Raw genomic sequence first — 17,378 nt, forward strand, 5'->3', positions numbered from 1 at the left:
AGGGATTGAAATCACCCATTATATTCTATGGGATTGAGTAAAAGCACAGCAAATACGCCGTTGCGTGCGTATTCACTTCATGTTGGCAGGAGACAGTGGGTAAAAAAAAGACATCAATTGGATCTTCTTATTCTTTTTTGCACATGTAGAAAACGCAGTGAATATGAATACAATGTAAAAAATATAGAAAAACAAAGGATCTCAACAGCACACCTTCAGCCACAGAGGCTTATAAATAGGGAGAAAAAGGATAGAAGACAGCGTCAAGCTGGTAGATGCACGCTCACCGTGGGATCCGGACTTCAAGGGTCCCAGTCAGGCACAGAGAGAGTATTTGAGGAAAGCAGCATCAATTGAAGCTATTTCAAAAGAACATCCTGGATTCTTCAGGGGATGCAATTCCAATTTCCATCTTTATTTAGCAAAGGACTCCATAAGCAAAAACAAAACTTGCAACGTTTCGTCCTACGCAGAGGACTTTGTCAAGCATGTTCACATAGAGACAGAGACAAGCATATAAATGAACCCCCACCAATCACAAAAGACTCAAAAGACACATCCCCCACCAAAGTGTCAGCACAGGATTGGACAAAAAGAAGGAGGTTCCCACCGCATCAGGTGTGGCAAATTGTAATCTATTGAAGTTGTAATTACCTTAATCTGGAATAGCCAGTGTGCTTCAGGAACGCTATGTCGCATCCGGTGACCAAATAAGTCCGCAAGGTGTCAGCGCTGGAGAGTACTAAAGCATCCGGGTAAAATTGTAAGTAGATGCATGGGGGACCCGTTAGTTTGCGGGACAAGCATGGTAGCCTATAGTTCCGGCATACCATGCCGCGATACGTCACGTCCGGTAGAGACCGGAAGTGACGAGACAGAAATGTGCGCCCGTCCGCATAATGCCACCGGCACCACATAAAGGCCCGGGGGCAACGTGAGGCACTCGGATAGTTAGAGTCAGTACTCAGAGGGCACACAAATCATAGTGGTACCAGGCCGGATGTAAACCAGTTATCGCTGCGGTCCGTCACTTCCGGTGGAAAATGTCTGTGTTATCTCTATACAAGTGTCACCTTTAATTGTAATCCTGCCTGTGATGATAATGAGATGACTACTGAAAAGTTTTCTCTGGAATTGGAAGTGTCAGACTATTATTAGGCTCAGTGGTCAGTGTGAAAACTTCCGGACATTAGGATTTTTTCATTTTTTAACATAGATCGTGAGAAGGACAATTATAAAATAATATGAAATAATAACATAATTTATCACAGATGGGCTTCAATCAAGATGCCGAAAAATCTCAAAGATGATCAAGAGAAATGGGAGGCCTTTAAAATCATATCTTTTGGTGCAGGAAAAAAGATGGATGGCCGAGGCTAGGATGCGGAGGTTGGGGGGCAATCCACTACTAGTGGGAGTATTTTATACTTTGCAGGTTCGCTGTTTGGCACTGCATAGAATGAAGAGGAAATGTGTGAAATATTAATCATTTCATACTTTGCCGTCCCATTTTGGGCATTCTATATAATGACTCATTTCACACATTGCCTACAACATATACATCACTGGGCTCCAAACTGTCATGAAATATGAACGGCCAATATGGCCAAAATAGCTAATTTTCCTATCATCGCACAAAAAAAGAAATAGAAAGTAATCAAAACGATCAACAAAGTACAACTCATCCCACAAAAAATACCCCTTAGGGCTGAGTCACATCGGGTGGCACGGTGTACGGGTGCCGATGCGCCCGTGTGACTGAGCCCTAAGGCTAGCTTCACACTGGCGAGTGCGATAACCGGCTGGGAATCACGGCCGGATATCGCACTTGCTACCATGTGAAAGCCCATGGATGCTCATATGAAAACAGCCTCGCATCGCCACAGAGGATCGCAGAGTTCTCACATTTCTTTCAAAGCCGCGCTGCCCCCTTAAAAACAATGGGTGCGTCTTGCAATGCCCAAATCTTACATGATTTTCACCCTAGTGTGAAGGCAGCCCTACACAGCACTGCTTGCAAAAAAAACCAAAACTGTAAGGGGTCTTTGAATGCAGCGATTAACAAGCGCCAAGCATTTATACTTAGCTACCCCGTTTCCCTGAAAATAAGACATTGCCTGAAAATAAGCCCTAGCATGATTTTTTAGGATTTTTGAGGATGCAGCATGATTTTTCAGGATTTTTCAGGATGCTTGAAATATAAGTGCTACTGCAAAAATAATCCCTAGTTATAGAAAGAACAACACTTTTATTTTGGCTCCATCTGTTTTTTTCAGGACAACCATATGGCCAATTATTGAGTATGATGGCCCATAATATTGCTAGATTTAAAAAAGCGGAATGGGGCCAATAGGAAATGATGTGCTGCATTCTGTTCTAGTGATTGGCTGGGATCACACGGGTTGGACTCCACTAATCCACATGTGCAACCAATGTCTATGATGAGACAACCCTTTTATACGGTACTGAGCCATCATGAAAGATATTTTCAGTTAACTCTCATAGAGAACAGTAGTGTGTCTATCACCTACTCCCCTTCCTGGCTTCCATTGGCTGTTTGGAGTAATAATAACAATCTTTATTTATATAGTGCTAATATACTTTTCTGCACTTACACTTTGGGGATAACTTTAAAAAAAGTGTCATAACGTCCAGTAATAAACCCATGAACGTCTTGAACTACCGGGGTGAGGGCCCTGCTTACAAGAGCTTGCAGACTATAAGGAAGTATACACATAGACTACTATACATACATAAAGCTGTGTGAGTGGATCCCCAGCTGTGTTTATGAATAATGGATGGATGTGGTGTGTGGGGGATGCAATGGGAAGAAGGGTCAGAGGTTGTCAAGGGAGATTGTAGAGACAGCGTAAAGGCAGAAGAGTTTAGCTTAGGAAATATGGTAGGTGTGTTTTTAGGGCACGCGTAAAGCTGTGGGCATTGGGAATTAGCCTGATTGTCTGGGATAGTGGGTTCCGGAAAACTGGTGCGGCTTGTGAAACATCTTGGAGGCGGGAGTAGGAGGTTTGAATTAGAGAGAAATTTACTCTAAGTTCTTAGCAGAGTGGAGAGCATGGATAGGGTAGTAGACCGAGATGAGGGAGGAGATTTAGGGTGATGCGTCATTGGGAAGGGCTTTATGGTTGAGAGTGATGAGTTTCAATTGTATTCTATATTGGACAGGCAATCAGTACAGTGACCGACACAGGGTGGAGGCGTCAGTATAGCGATGCCTCCAAAATGATAAGTCTGGCTACTGCATTCCGGTCGAATTTAGTTTAGTGAATGGAAGACCGATCTTGCAGTAATCAGACCAAGAGTGAATGAGGGCAATAGGAAGAGGTTCTGCAGTGAGGAAACGACGGATTCGGGAGATGTTTCCTTTTTTCCAATCAATTTTTATTGAACATTTTCAAGCCTTACATTCAAAATCTATGAGATGTAGAAAGGTTACAAAACCATTTTAGATTCACAGATAGTGGCTGGTACGATATAACAGTGAACCATACAATTCTATATGTAACACAAAAGACTTAAAAAAGATACTTTAAGAGAGAACAGAGGAGAAGAAAAAATTAGAAACAAAGTTTAAGCAATAAGTCAAATAAAAAACAAAGGCAAATGTATCAGGGAAATAATTGAAACCAAGGATTCCACATTAAAAAAAAGTGTTTATATATTGTATATTATTTCGAAGGGCAAAAAAGTCTCTCAAAGAGTTGACTACATTAATTCTTAGTATTTGTGGTTTATTCAAATGACCATAAATGAGCGATAATTAAGCATCGGGCACTTTTTATCTGAACAATGATTTTCAGGGGAGATTAACATCCACTATTCAGCCAAGAGAGATAAAGTATCTCTTAACAGACCGCATGCTGTGTTTTCCACTGGAGGCAGGAGATTCCATTGTATTCTGCTGACAGCCCAAGGAGAACAATGCAGCTGTATGCAGAGCCCAGCCCGAGCTCTTGCAGGCTCTTTTACATGCAAATAAAGATAATAAAGTGTTAATGGACATTAGTGTCCATTACCACTTTATGCAAAATGATCGCTAAAACTTTCAATCTTTTAATCGTTATGATATCTTTGCCTGTAAATGAGCCTTAAACTCGAGTAGGATATCATACACAGCTGTTAACGATGGTTTGATTATGCTAAAAGCACATCATCTGCAAAATGGCCAATTTTATGATTTCTTAAACCTGTCAGGATGTCCCTCACGCCCTCTTCTGTTCTAATTAGTTCAGCAAGAGGCTCCATTACTAGGGTAAATAATAACAGAGACAAAGGGCACCCTTGACAAGTTCCCATTAGTAATTCGAAGAGGTTTTGAAGATTGACCAATCCGCTAGATCCCTGGCCGAAAAATAACTGTATAGAGCTTGTATTGCTCTGAACATATTGCCTTGTATGCTAAATTTATGTAGTGTTACAAAAGCAAAATGTAGTCCAATATAGTCTGTCAAGTGCCTTCTCTATATCCAAAGCAAGGAGCAGAGAAGACATTCCACTGAGTTCAGCCCTTACAATTAGATTGATCACCCTCCTGGTACCATCCAGGGTCTTTCTCCCTTTCTTAAAGGCTCCTTGGTTATTATGAATTATGTTAGGAAGAACTGAAAGAAGTCTCTGAGCTCGGAGTTTTGAATATATCTTGGTGTCAAATTTAGTAAAGAAATTGGCCTGAAATTGGCAGATGTATCTGAAGCTTTTCCTGGTTTGGGAATTGTGACAATAATGGCTTGTAGCATTCCTACTGGGAGACGTCCACAGGAAACTGTTCTATTAAAAGTATAAATTAAGTGTGGGGATAATATGGATGAAAAAAAGTTTCCATTGATTGGTGAAGCCATCAGGGCCTGGGGATTTATTGGGATTAAGATATAATTACATCAGCTTCTTCTGATGGGAGAATAGGAGCAATAAGGCTGTTGAGTTGTACCTCAGATAGTGATGGAAGGTTGATTCTCTGAAGGAAGTTATCAATTACAGTAATAGTTGGTTGTTGTGTCATCTTCTAAGTAATATAACCCTCAAAGTTGATGGATACTTAGGTAGCCATCAACTTTGAGGGTTTATTTTAAGAAGAGACAGCACTCTTGAGATCGCCGCCTTCTGCTAGGACAGGAACACACAGAGAGCTTTAAAGCTCCCCTTCCTTTCCCAACCTCCCTAGTGTTTTTTCTGTCCTGTTGGGAGGCAGGTTTCCAGAGAGGTGCTGGGAGCTCTCAGGAGTTCCTAACATGAAGAATACAAGTATACTTATGAAATTAGAGGCAGCAGGCGCTGTTCTCCCTTCTTGAGAATTGTCTCCCGGGTCGCTGTAGGGGCAGTTATCTCAGGCCGGATTACAGGTGAGGGCTGTGTGGCATCTTCTCTTCCTCCTCCAGCGCTGCTGGTCTATGGGGCTTATGGGTCTTGCCATAGGAGCAGACGTGGTGCTGATGTGGCAGAGGGGGCGTAGCTATGGTGGCAAATTTTTAAGAAAAAGCAATCTGAAAGAAGACCAGAAGAGGATATATATAGACCCTATTCTCAGTACAGGATATTGTCCCATGCTAACTGTAGTACTAACAGACATGAGCACTCCAGTGTTGGATGTCTCTGAATCGGCTGCTACTGCTGATGTTTTAAGTAGCCCGTTGGGTACTTCATACAAGCACATAATAATGTAGATTACAAACAAATAATAATACAGATTACGACAGATGCCAGTGTAGTGGCCCAGAGTTAGCGGGGTCTCTCCATAATGTTAAATGTTTGTCTCATGCAATAGTATTATCAGTGTCTTCTATGTGGTATGCATTTGATGTGTATTACACCTCTGCAGCACTGAATGGGTTAACATCTGGGTTATGTCTGGAAAATGTATCACTTTATGTGTCATGTGATTGTGCTAGGTGTTTGCAAAGTGTATGCAAGTCAGTCTATCAGAAGTCTGAGAGTTAGCAGGAGTTCTTGCAAAAGTAGAAGAGAGTTAGAGACTGGGTCTTCTTCTATTCTGTTTGCAAGAGATGACAAATCTGCAAGTCTGTGCGAGAGCTACACAGACACAGGTCAGTCCATGTGTGGAGAGAATGGAGGAAGCTGAGCGATTCCCTTCTGCTTGGCTTGGGCCTACTCTACCCAGGATGTGCCGGTGCTACCAGAAGTGTGAGTGTTGGCCGGTAGAGAGTTACATAGTAACAAAGTAATATAGTATGTTAGGCTGAATGAAGAAAATGTCCATCTAGTTCAGCCGATTTCCACCCCCTTGTTGGTCCGGAGGATTGCAAAAAATAAATAAAAAAACAACGAGCCACTTTAGCTCATTTGGAGAAAAACATCCCTTCCCAACTACATAATGGCAGTCAGTGTAATCCCTGGATCAAGATTTGAGATAAAAAAAACAAAACACTGTTCACCTTATGTCAATATCCAGTAATATTGTAGTGCTCTAAAAAGATGTCCCCCCTTAAACTCCTCTATCGATTTTGCCATTATCACATACTCAGGCAGAGAGTTCCACGGTCTCACTGCTCTTACAGTAAAGAACCCCTCTATGTGTTCGTGATAAAACCTGCTTTCTTTTAGATGTAGAGGATGCCCTTCTGTTACCGTCGCAGTCCTGGGTATAAACAGATCATGGGAGAGATCCTTGAAGTTATCCGATCCGCAGCCTGTCCGCAGGATGGGCTGCGGCTCGGATTTTATGATATGCGGCATATGATATGCTGTATTTACTTTGCTGTGACATGAAATAAAACTGGCAGGTGCCAAATTTAAAGAGATTTCAAGTCTCGTGAGCCATTTTGTACACGTGTGGTGCCTATTTACTAACAGAGAGGTTGGCGATCCAGTGGCGAGTGAACCCCACTTGCCACACCACATACAAATAAAGTCTTGTCAAAAACCCTGGTTTATGGTAGATGATGACCACTCAAACTCCTGGGAATGTAAAGTCAGGCTATGCAGACTGTTGCATGATGGACTTATTCCTCCCATGGATAGAAGTGTTAATTACTGGTACATACCATGCCTGAGCATGGTAAAAATACTGCTTTGTGAAGGGTACCATTCTTGGCCTGAAGAAGGTCCTCTTATCATTGCGTATATAACTATGATGTCAGATACGGAAAGGCCAAATGCCCTGTCAGACACGGGGTCTATCAGCAGGATATTTGCACCTCAGAAAGAGGGGAGCAAATACGCCGCCTCATACTATGATTCAATGTATGAAGGCAGATTAGCTATAATGCGTCTCTCGCTTTACAGATGACAGCAGATTGTCCACATGGCGGTTAGAACCCTGATGGGTTTCTATATTCCTCCCCCCTCCATTGCAGCCTAAACAGGCCTGGAAGGTTGGGGGGGGGGGGGGAGAGGCTGGATTTTTGGTGCTGTAAGTGAAACACGCATGGAGAGAAGAAGGTTCCACCCCCTCCCTGCACACCATCCAGAGCCCCAGCTGCATCACTGTCTACCAGGCCTAGAATCCATGGACTCAATCTGAGCCCCATCCAGAGGCAGCACCGCTGTTGGGTCGCGCAGCATCCGGAGCCCCGCCTATGGCACGGCCTAAACAGGCCTAGGAGCCAAGGGTTTGATTTGAGCCCACCCTGCCTGTCTGCCTGGAGGCAAGGCCAGTAGCACTCACAGCTGGGAGCAAGGGCCAGGCCGGATATCTAGAGGATTCACGCAGGGAGGGGGGCAATTTTCACCCAAACACCATTAGTTGGCAGTCCTGCCCCCAGTTGCTGCCTATACCAGCCTACAGCCGGAGGCTCAAGTTAAGCTTAGGCTGGAGGCGGCTCCATCTTCAAGTAGCAGCTTGGGCAGAGGGAGGTCCCTGGTTGCATCCTCTAGGGTTCTAGAGGCCAGGGGCTTGCTAGAGCATAACCCGACTGGAATGAGAGAGTATTGTGAAGGATAGTGCAGGGATGAGGGGTAATTGCACCCCTTCCCTGCATACTAATGGGACCCCAGATATTGCCCCCTGCCCCGAAGGTACATCATCGCTGCACTGATGGGGGAGGGAAGAGCGTGCCAGCAACTACAGTCATCTGCGCAGTGGTGGATGGATCCAAGGGGGAAGGTGAGAAGCGGAAAAGAAGTGGAGGTACGCTGGTGCAATATTCACCTACTCTCGTCTACTCATGTATCGTAATCCTCTTCCCTTCAGCTCCCCCAGCCACCAGCAGGATCACTGCTTCAGTGACATCGCATTGACAGGTAACTGGAATTGGGGGTAGGAGTCCGGAACATTCAGATGACCCCATTATTGCTGGCGGGAAGCAGAGTCATTAGTGATGCTCTGGTCCATTTTGTATTCTTAGAGGAGTGGGTAACAGTGTGTTTGGCAGCACTTTTTGACCCTTCCCCACTTGTTAGCCAATCCCCGATGCCTAGCTAGAAAAAAAATTTAAAAAAAGAAGACCTGCAGAGCAAGAGGTCTGCCTCCTTCAGACACTAAGCTAAAACTGATTTAGCCAATGGATAATGGCGATGGCATAAAAGTAAACAAAAAGGGAAATAAACCACTCACCTCAATCCTCCATGATGTCCCACAATGTTGGGCACATGCGCAGAAGGCCGGAGAGCCAGGGAGAATTAAAATCTCCCTGCTCCCAGCTAGCATGAGTAGCAGAGAGCAAAAATATGTCACTGAGCGCCGTGGTATGCAGTCCCTGGTCACATGATCACTGTTATCCATTAGATATCCATCATGTAAAGTAAAAAAAAAAAAAAAGTTTGTTTCATCTCCCCTCAAGATCATATCCATGAGTGGAGATGAAATTATGTACCTAAGGCCCCCCGATTTATCCACGGACCTTACCGCAGCTTCTGCACATGCGCCTGTCGTCAAACTGTCGGACAGATGTATTAAAGCTGCAGATTGCTGCAGTAGTTTAAAGACTCCTTGCTCTTGGCTACTAAAGGTGACCAAGAACCTGCTGCAGTGACTGATTGCCATGGTGAGTGATCCCTGATCACATTGGATAACGGCGATCACATAAAAGTTTAAAAAAGTTGAAGTTTAAAGGGGTTGTCTCGAGGAAGCAGTGATTTTTTTTTTTTTGCCCAGTCCCCCTAATTAAGCATACATTACTAAGCCTCCCTGTAAATGACTTTTCTAGCTGGTTTCTACTTACAGTTCCAGCGTTTCAGCAACTTATAAAAAGTTTCCCAAGATGGCCGCCGGCTCTTTTCCCATCGCTTGCTGTAGCCCGACGTGCGCGCTCCCGAGACGCTACCAGCTGTGTCTCCCTGACAACCAGACGCCCCGCAGCCGCCGACCGGACCCCTGGATTGAACGCGGCCGACCCATCACAGCGGCAGCCCCCCCGGCACAGCGGCGGCCCCCCCATCACAGCGGCGGCCCCCCCCCTGGCACAGCGGTAGCCCCCCCCTGGCACAGCGGTAGCCCCCCCATCACAGCGGTGGCCCCCCCATCACAGCGGCAGCCCCCCCGGCCCATCATTTACCTGGGCGGCGGGACAGCTGGGCGGCTTCTCGGGACAGCTGGGCGGCTCTGCACCTTCCTCTAACAGAGGATGGTACAGAATGGCCGCTCCAGCGCGCTCCCGAGCAGTGACAGCTCGTCTGCGCATGCGCAGAAGAGCTGTAGCGGGGAGCACACTGAAGCGGCTCGTGCTGAAAGGAGAAGACCGGACTGTGCAAGCGCGTCTAAGAAAGCAAGCTGCCAGCGAATTTAGACGGAACCATGGAGACGAGGACGCTAGCAACGGAGCAGGTAAGTGAATAACTTTTGTATGGCTCATATTTAATGCACGATGTATATTACAAAGTGCATTAATATGGCCATACAGAAGTGTATAACCCCACTTGATTTCACGAGACAACCCCTTTAATTTTTCCTGAATGGTGAGGAGATGAAACGCTTTACCAGAGCCCTCCGCATTTGAACCCTGACGTGATAATCCTTCACGGACCTTTCCCGACTTCTGTGCATGCGCCTGCCAGCAGAATGACTGAAACATGCGCAGGAGCCAACGAGGCTTAGGAAATTTAAAATTCCCGTGCTTCCGACTATCAAAGACAGACCATAGCCTGGAGCAGTGACCAGTGGCCTCGTTGAGCGGTCCCCTGTCACATGATAAAAACTTAGCGATCTACCTTAGACTGGTCTCACACGACCAGATAGAAATTGCGGATTCTGTATGTCTTTGATCTGCGGCAATACGCAGATGAATCAAATGCATTGGCCGGTCGATACTATGTAAAACAGAACGGATATTTGCAACATAGAACCCGTTGTGCTCTATGGTCGTGGATATACCTGCAGCCCATTCGTAATTACATTGTGTACGGGCTGCAGGTACCTATGTGATCGCTAAGTGAGGGCCTGGGAAATCTAAACAAAAAAAGGTGTACTGTGCATGAGTACTGTGTACTGTGAGTATGCAGTTATGTGCAGTATATTACGCGGCTGTACGCAGGGACACAGCTGGCCTCACAACCGGCATCCGCTGCGGACCTCCACAAGCGGATTCCACATACGGCCGTGTGAGCCCGGCATTATTCAGATCACTACCTGTAATGCGTAATCTATAGAGATGAGCGAGCACCAAAATGCTCGGGTGCTCGTTACTCGGGACGAAGTTATCGCGATGCTCGAGGGTTCGTTTCGAGTAACGAACCCCATTGAAGTCAATGGGCGACTCGAGCATTTTTGTATATCGCCGATGCTCGCTAAGGTTTCCATTTGTGAAAATCGGGGCAATTCAAGAAAGTGATGGGAACGACACAGCAACGGATAGGGCAGCAAGGGGCTACATGTTGGGCTGCATCTCAAGTTCACAGGTCCCACTATTAAGCCACAATAGCGGCAAGAGTGCCCCCCCCCCTCCCAACAACTTTTACATCTGAAAAGCCCTCATTAGCAATGCATACCTTAGCTAAGAACCACACTACCTCCAACAAAGCACAATCACTGCCTGCATGACACTCCGCTGCCACTTCTCCTGGGTTACATGCTGCCCAACCCCCCCCCCCTGCACGACCCAGTGTCCACAGCGCACACGAAATTGTCCCTACGCAGCCTTCAGCTGCCCTCATGCCACGCCACACTCATGTCTATTTATAAGTGCGTCTGCCATAAGGAGGAACCGCAGGCACACACTGCAGAGGGTTGGCACGGCTAGGCAGCGACCCTCTTTAAAAGGGGCGGGGCGATAGCCCACAATGCGGTACAGAAGCAATGAGAAATATAATCCTGTGCCACCGCCATCAGGAGCTGCACACGTGGGCATAGCAATGGGGAACCTATGTACCACACACTATTCATTCTGTCAAGGTGTCTGCATGCCCCAGTCAGACCGCGTTTTTTTATAAATAGTCACAGGCAGGTACAACTCCGCAATGGGAATTCCGTGTGCACCCACAGCATGGGTGGCACCCTGGAACCCACCGGCTGTACATTAATGTATCCCATTGCAGTGCCCAGCACAGCTGAGGTAAGGTCCGATTAAATGCAGGTGGGCTTCGGCCCACACTGCATGCCCCAGTCAGACTGGGGTTCTTTAGAAGTGGACACATGTAGTTACAACTCCGTGTGGACCGAAAGCATGGGTGGGTGCCAGGAAGCCACCGGCGGTACATAAATATATCCCATTGCATTGCCCATCACAGCTGAGGTAATGTCATGTTTAATGCAAATGGGCTTCGGCCCACACTGCATGCCCCAGTCAGACTGGGGCTCTTTAGAAGTGGACACATGTAGTTACAACTCCGTGTGGACCCATGGCATGGGTGGCTCCCTGGAACCCACCGGCGGTACATAAATATATCCCATTGCAGTGCCCAACACAGCTGATGTAACGTCAGCTGTAATGCAGGTGGGCAAAAAATTAATTGGATTACACTGTAGGCGAGGGCCCCCAAAAATTGGTGTACCAACAGTACTAATGTACCTCAGAAAAATTGCCCAACCAAGAGGGCAGGTGAAACCCATTAATCGCTTTGGTTAATGGGGCTTAATTGGTAACTAGGCCTGGAGGCAACCCAGTTAAAATAAAAATTGGTTCTGGTGCAAGTTTCAATGCTTTAATGAGCATTGAAACGTATAAAAATTGTTTAGAAATATTATATGACTGAGCCTTGTGGGCCTAAGAAAAATTGCCTGTTCGGCGTGTTTATGTGAGGTTTCAGGAGGAGGAGCAGGAGGAGGAGGAGGAATATTGTACACAGATTGATGAAGCAAAAATGTCCCCGTTTTTCATGGTGATAGGGAACGATGCTTCCATCCGCGGGTGCAGCCTACGTATTGCTTAGGTATCGCTGCTGTCCGCTGGTGAAGAAGAGAAGTCTGGGGAAATCCAGGCTTTGTTCATCTTGATGAGTGTAAGCCTGTCGGCACTGTCGGTTGACAGGCGGGTACGCTTATCTGTGATGATTCCCCCAGCCGCACTAAACACCCTCTCTGACAAGACGCTAGCTGCAGGACAAGCAAGCACCTGCAGGGCATACAGCGCGCGTTCAGGCCACGTGTCCAGCTTCGACACCCAGTAGTTGTAGGGGGCAGAGGCGTCACCAAGGACGGTCGTGCGATCGGCTACATACTCCCTCACCATCCTTTTACAGTGCTCCCGCCAACTCAGCCTTGACTGGGGAGCGGTGACACAGTCTTGTTGGGGAGCCATAAAGCTGGCAAAGGCCTTGGAGAATGTTCCCCTGCCTGCGCTGTACATGCTGCCTGATCTCTGCGCCTCCCCTGCTACCTGGCCCTCGGAACTGCGCCTTCTGCCACTAGCGCTGTTGGATGGGAAGTTTACCATCAGTTTGTCCACCAGCGCCCTGTGGTATAGCATCATTCTGGAACCCCTTTCCTCTTCGGGAATGAGAGTGGAAAGGTTCTCCTTATACCGTGGGTCGAGCAGTGTGTACACCCAGTAAACCGTAGTGGCCAGAATGCGTGTAACGCGAGGGTCACGAGAAAGGCATCCTAACATGAAGTCAGCCATGTGTGCCAGGGTACCTGTACGCAACACATGGCTGTCCTCACTAGGAAGATCACTTTCTGGATCCTCCTCCTCCGGCCATACACGCTGAAAGGATGACAGACAAGCAGCATGTGTACCCTCAGCAGTGGCCCAAGCTGTCTCTTCCCCCTCCTTCTCATGCTCCTCCCCCTCCTCCTCCTCCTCAACGCGCTGAGATATAGACATGAGGGTGCTCTGACTATCCAGCGACATATTGTCTTCCCACGCCTCAGTTTCCGAGTGCAAAGCATCTGCCTTTATGCTTTGCAGGGAACTTCTCAAGAGGCATAGCAGAGGAATGGTGACGCTAATGATTGCAGCATCCCCGCTCACCATCTGGGTAGACTCCTCAAAGTTTCCAAGGACCTGGCAGATGTCTGCCAACCAGGCCCACTCTTCTGTAAAGAATTGAGGAGGCTGACTCCCACTGCGCCGCCCATGTTGGAGTTGGTATTTCACTATAGCTCTACGCTGCTCATAGAGCCTGGCCAACATGTGGAGCGTAGAGTTCCACCATGTGGGCATGTTGCACAGCAGTCAGTGCACTGGCAGATTAAACCGATGTTGCAGGGTCCGCAGGGTGGCAGCGTCCGTCTTGGAGTTGCGGAAATATGCGCTGACCCGGCGCACCTTTCCGAGCAGGTATGAGAAGTGTGGGTAGCTTTTCAGAAAGCGCTGAACCACCAAATTAAAGACATGGGCCAGGCATGGCACGTGCGTGAGGCTGCCGAGCTGCAGAGCCTCCACCAGGTTACGGCCGTTGTCACACACGACCATGCCCGGTTGGAGGCTCAGCGGCGCAAGCCAGCGGTCGGTCTGCTCTGTCAGACCCTGCACCAGTTCGTGGGCCATGTGCCTCTTCTCTCCTAAGCTGAGTAGTTTCAGCACGGCCTGCTGACGCTTGCCCACCGCTGTGCTGCCACGCCGCGCGGCACCGACTACTGGCGACGTCCTGCTGCTGCTGACACATCTTGATTGCGAGACAGAGGTTGCATTGGAGGAGGAGGCTGGTTTAGTGGAGGAAGCATACACCGCCGCAGATACCAGCATGGAGCTGGGGCCCGCAATTCTGGGGGTGGGTAGGACGTGAGCGGTCCCAGACTCTGACTCTGTCCCAGCCTCCACTAAATTCACCCAATGTGCCGTCAGGGAGATATAGTGGCCCTGCCCGCCTGTGCTTGTCCACGTGTCCGTTGTTAATTGGACCTTGGCAGTAACCGCGTTGGTGAGGGTGCGTACAATGTTGCGGGAGCCGTGGTCGTGCAGGGCTGGGACGGCACATCGGGAAAAGTAGTGGCAACTGGGAACCGAGTAGCGTGGGGCCGCCGCCGCCATCATGCTTTTGAAAGCCTCCGTTTCCACAAGCCTATACGGCAGCATCTCCAGGCTGATCACTTTGGCAATGTGCACGTTTAACGCTTGAGCGTGCGGGTGCGTGGTTTGCGCTCAAACAGTGGCGCTAGCGACGTCTGGACGCTGCGCTGAGAGACATTGCTGGATGGGGCCGAGGACAGCGGAGGTGAGGGTGTGGGTGCAGGCCAGGAGACGGTAGTGCCTGTGTCCTCAGAGGGGGGTTGGATCTCAGTGGCAGGTTGGGGCACAGGGTGAGAGGCAGTGGTGCAAACCGGAGGCGGTGAACGGCCTTCGTCCCACCTTGTGGGGTGCTTGGCCATCATATGCCTGTGCATGCTGGTGGTGGTGGCTCCCCAGCTGATCTTGGCGCGACAAAGGTTGCACACCACTGTTCGTCAGTCGTCAGGCGTCTCTGTGAAATACTGCCACACCGTAGAGCACCTTGACCTCTGCAGGGTGGCATGGCGCGAGGGGGCATTTGGGAAACAGTTGGTGGATTATTCGGTCTGGCCCTGCCTCTACCCCTGGCCACCGCACTGGCTCGGCCTGTGCCCACACCCTGACTTGGGCCTCCGCGTCCTCGCCCGCGTCCACGTCCTCTAGGCCTACCCCTATCCCTCAACATGGTGTATTACCAGTAGTGCAGAAACAGAACGCTGTAATTAAATGTGCCGCTTATTGGCCTGTGGTTGGAGGCTGACTTTGCTTACCGAACGCACAGCAGAGCCAGGAAATAATTTTGTGCAAGCCTGCTGTAACACTTAGCTGGCTGCGTATGAATTAGGAGGACAACTACACCCAGCACAGACCCAGTACACTGAGGACAGTCACAGGCAGCCCAAATAGATTTTTTTCCCCAAATGTTTTTGGAAAGGCCCACTGCCTATATTCAATAAATATATGTCTTCTGTCCCTGCCTCACCACCACTACTGGCCCTGGAGTATGTATAATTACTGCAGGGCGCAATGCTCTGCACGGCCGATATACAAAAAAAAAAAATGTGCAACACTGCAAAAAGCAGCCTCCACACTACTGCACACGGTTAGATGTGGCCCTAAGAAGGACCGTTGGGGTTCTTGAAGCCTAAAATACTCCTAACACTCTCCCTATAGCAGCTCCGGCACCAACAGCACTTTCCCTCCTCTATGTCAGAATAAATCTGTGCCGAGCCGCGGGAGGGGCCGATTTTTATACTCGGGTGACACCTGATCTCGCCAGCCACTCACTGCAGGGGGGTGGTATAGGGCTTGAACGTGGCAGGGGGAAGTTGTAATGCCTTCCCTGTCTTTCTATTGGCCAGAAAAGCGCGCTAACGTCTCAGAGATGAAAGTGAAAGTAACTCGAACATCGCGTGGTACTCGTCACGAGTAACGAGCATCTTGAACACGCTAATACTCGAACGAGTATCAAGCTCGGACGAGTACGTTCGCTCATCTCTAGTAATCTACAAGAAGCCCCAAGAACGCTCGCCTTCCTGCAGTTCCAGGAGCAGCTTGTTGTGCGCCTTCTCTGTGAGACCGCTGCTCCTCAGCAAGCTTACGAAGCCTCACATGGCGCTACTTTTTACATTCTGTCCATGCCACTGAGGTCTAGAGATACACCCCCAAAAGTGTCGGGGTTGCAGCAGGCATGGGAGGAGGCATACCTGGTTTTATTACCCCATGTGCCCATCCCAACTAGGCCTCTATAATTACCCCTGTTTTCAGACATACCACACAGTTATTAATCTGGAACAGTTGCTGTGATCTCGGTGACGGGGCGCTGCCGAATAATCCTAAAACTGCTTTGTTTTTAAATTGGTGTCTTTGTAATTCCAGGTATTTATGTACTGTCTTTATTTTTCAGCTTTGCCCTCCTCCTATTCCTTACCTGACGCTTTCTGTAGAAAATGAAGGAACTAGAGAAGATTCTGAAAAAGGAGGAAGAAGTGAAAGAAGATGTTGATCTCCTCAGACTCCTCTATAGAGATAGAGCGCAAACCTCAGACTAAAATGGAAGATGAAGATGGTGTCAAATTTTACTGGACTCCGACCCTATCATGTTAGTTTATCAGAGACCCCGCCCAAGAGGTGAGGATGGAGTACTTCTACTTTAAGAAATTTGAATTTCTTTTCCATGTTAAATTACATTTTTAACCTTTTAATGACTAGGCTGTTTTCGGATACGGCGACTGTTTAGGTTAACGTGGGCGATGAGTTCTTTTTACATACCGTTCTTGAGAATAAAGAGAATGCAGTGCTGGTTTAGTGCTGCGTCCCCATCTCTGATTTTTTTCTGCCAAAGTACTGTTTTGTACTTTGCCCTGTATACAGTCTTTGAATGAGGAGTGCGTCTGCAAAACTAAGAATTGCATCTCTGCATGATTGAAAGGGTTAGGCCTCCTTCCCACAAACGGATTTACGCCGCGTAAATTCGCGGCAAAAATCCGCTGCGTTGCCCCCTGCTATTAGGCTCTATTAAACCTAATAGCACAATGCTCACGATGCGTAATTCCACCGCGGAATTACGCACCGTGAAATCTCCCGTCCTCACCTGCAGCATGCTCTATTTGCCGCGGGTGTACGCACTGACGGCTTCCATTGCAGTCAATGGAAGCCGTCCGTTCACGCTATCTCCCGATGTAACCAGCGGGAGATAGCGTGCAAAAACGCTTCCCCACCTACCGCCGCCGCGTCATATGACGCGGCAGGCGCGTCACGTGACACGGCCGGCCGCGTCATGTGACGCGGTGGGCGTGTCACATGACGCGACGGCGGTGGGCGGGGAAGCGTCTTCACGCTATCTTCCGCTGGTAAGTATGGGGTCTCTGGGGGGGCGCCGTGACGGGCTTCACTGCGGAATATTCTGCAGCGGAGCCCCTCACGCTCGTGTGAAGCCGGCCTTACTGTCTGGTATGTCCCGTCCTGTCTGAAAATGTATCGTTTTGTGTTGTGAGTTTGGAAGTCATGTGACCATGCTTCATATTAATGTTTGCGGTTTGCAAAAGAGAGTCAGTGTTGGAGATTGCAAGAGGAGCTGGCAGGACCTAGTGTTATTTGAAC

This window comes from Eleutherodactylus coqui, chromosome 3 (assembly GCF_035609145.1).
Source record: "Eleutherodactylus coqui strain aEleCoq1 chromosome 3, aEleCoq1.hap1, whole genome shotgun sequence".
In the NCBI taxonomy this organism is placed as follows: domain Eukaryota; kingdom Metazoa; phylum Chordata; class Amphibia; order Anura; family Eleutherodactylidae; genus Eleutherodactylus; species Eleutherodactylus coqui.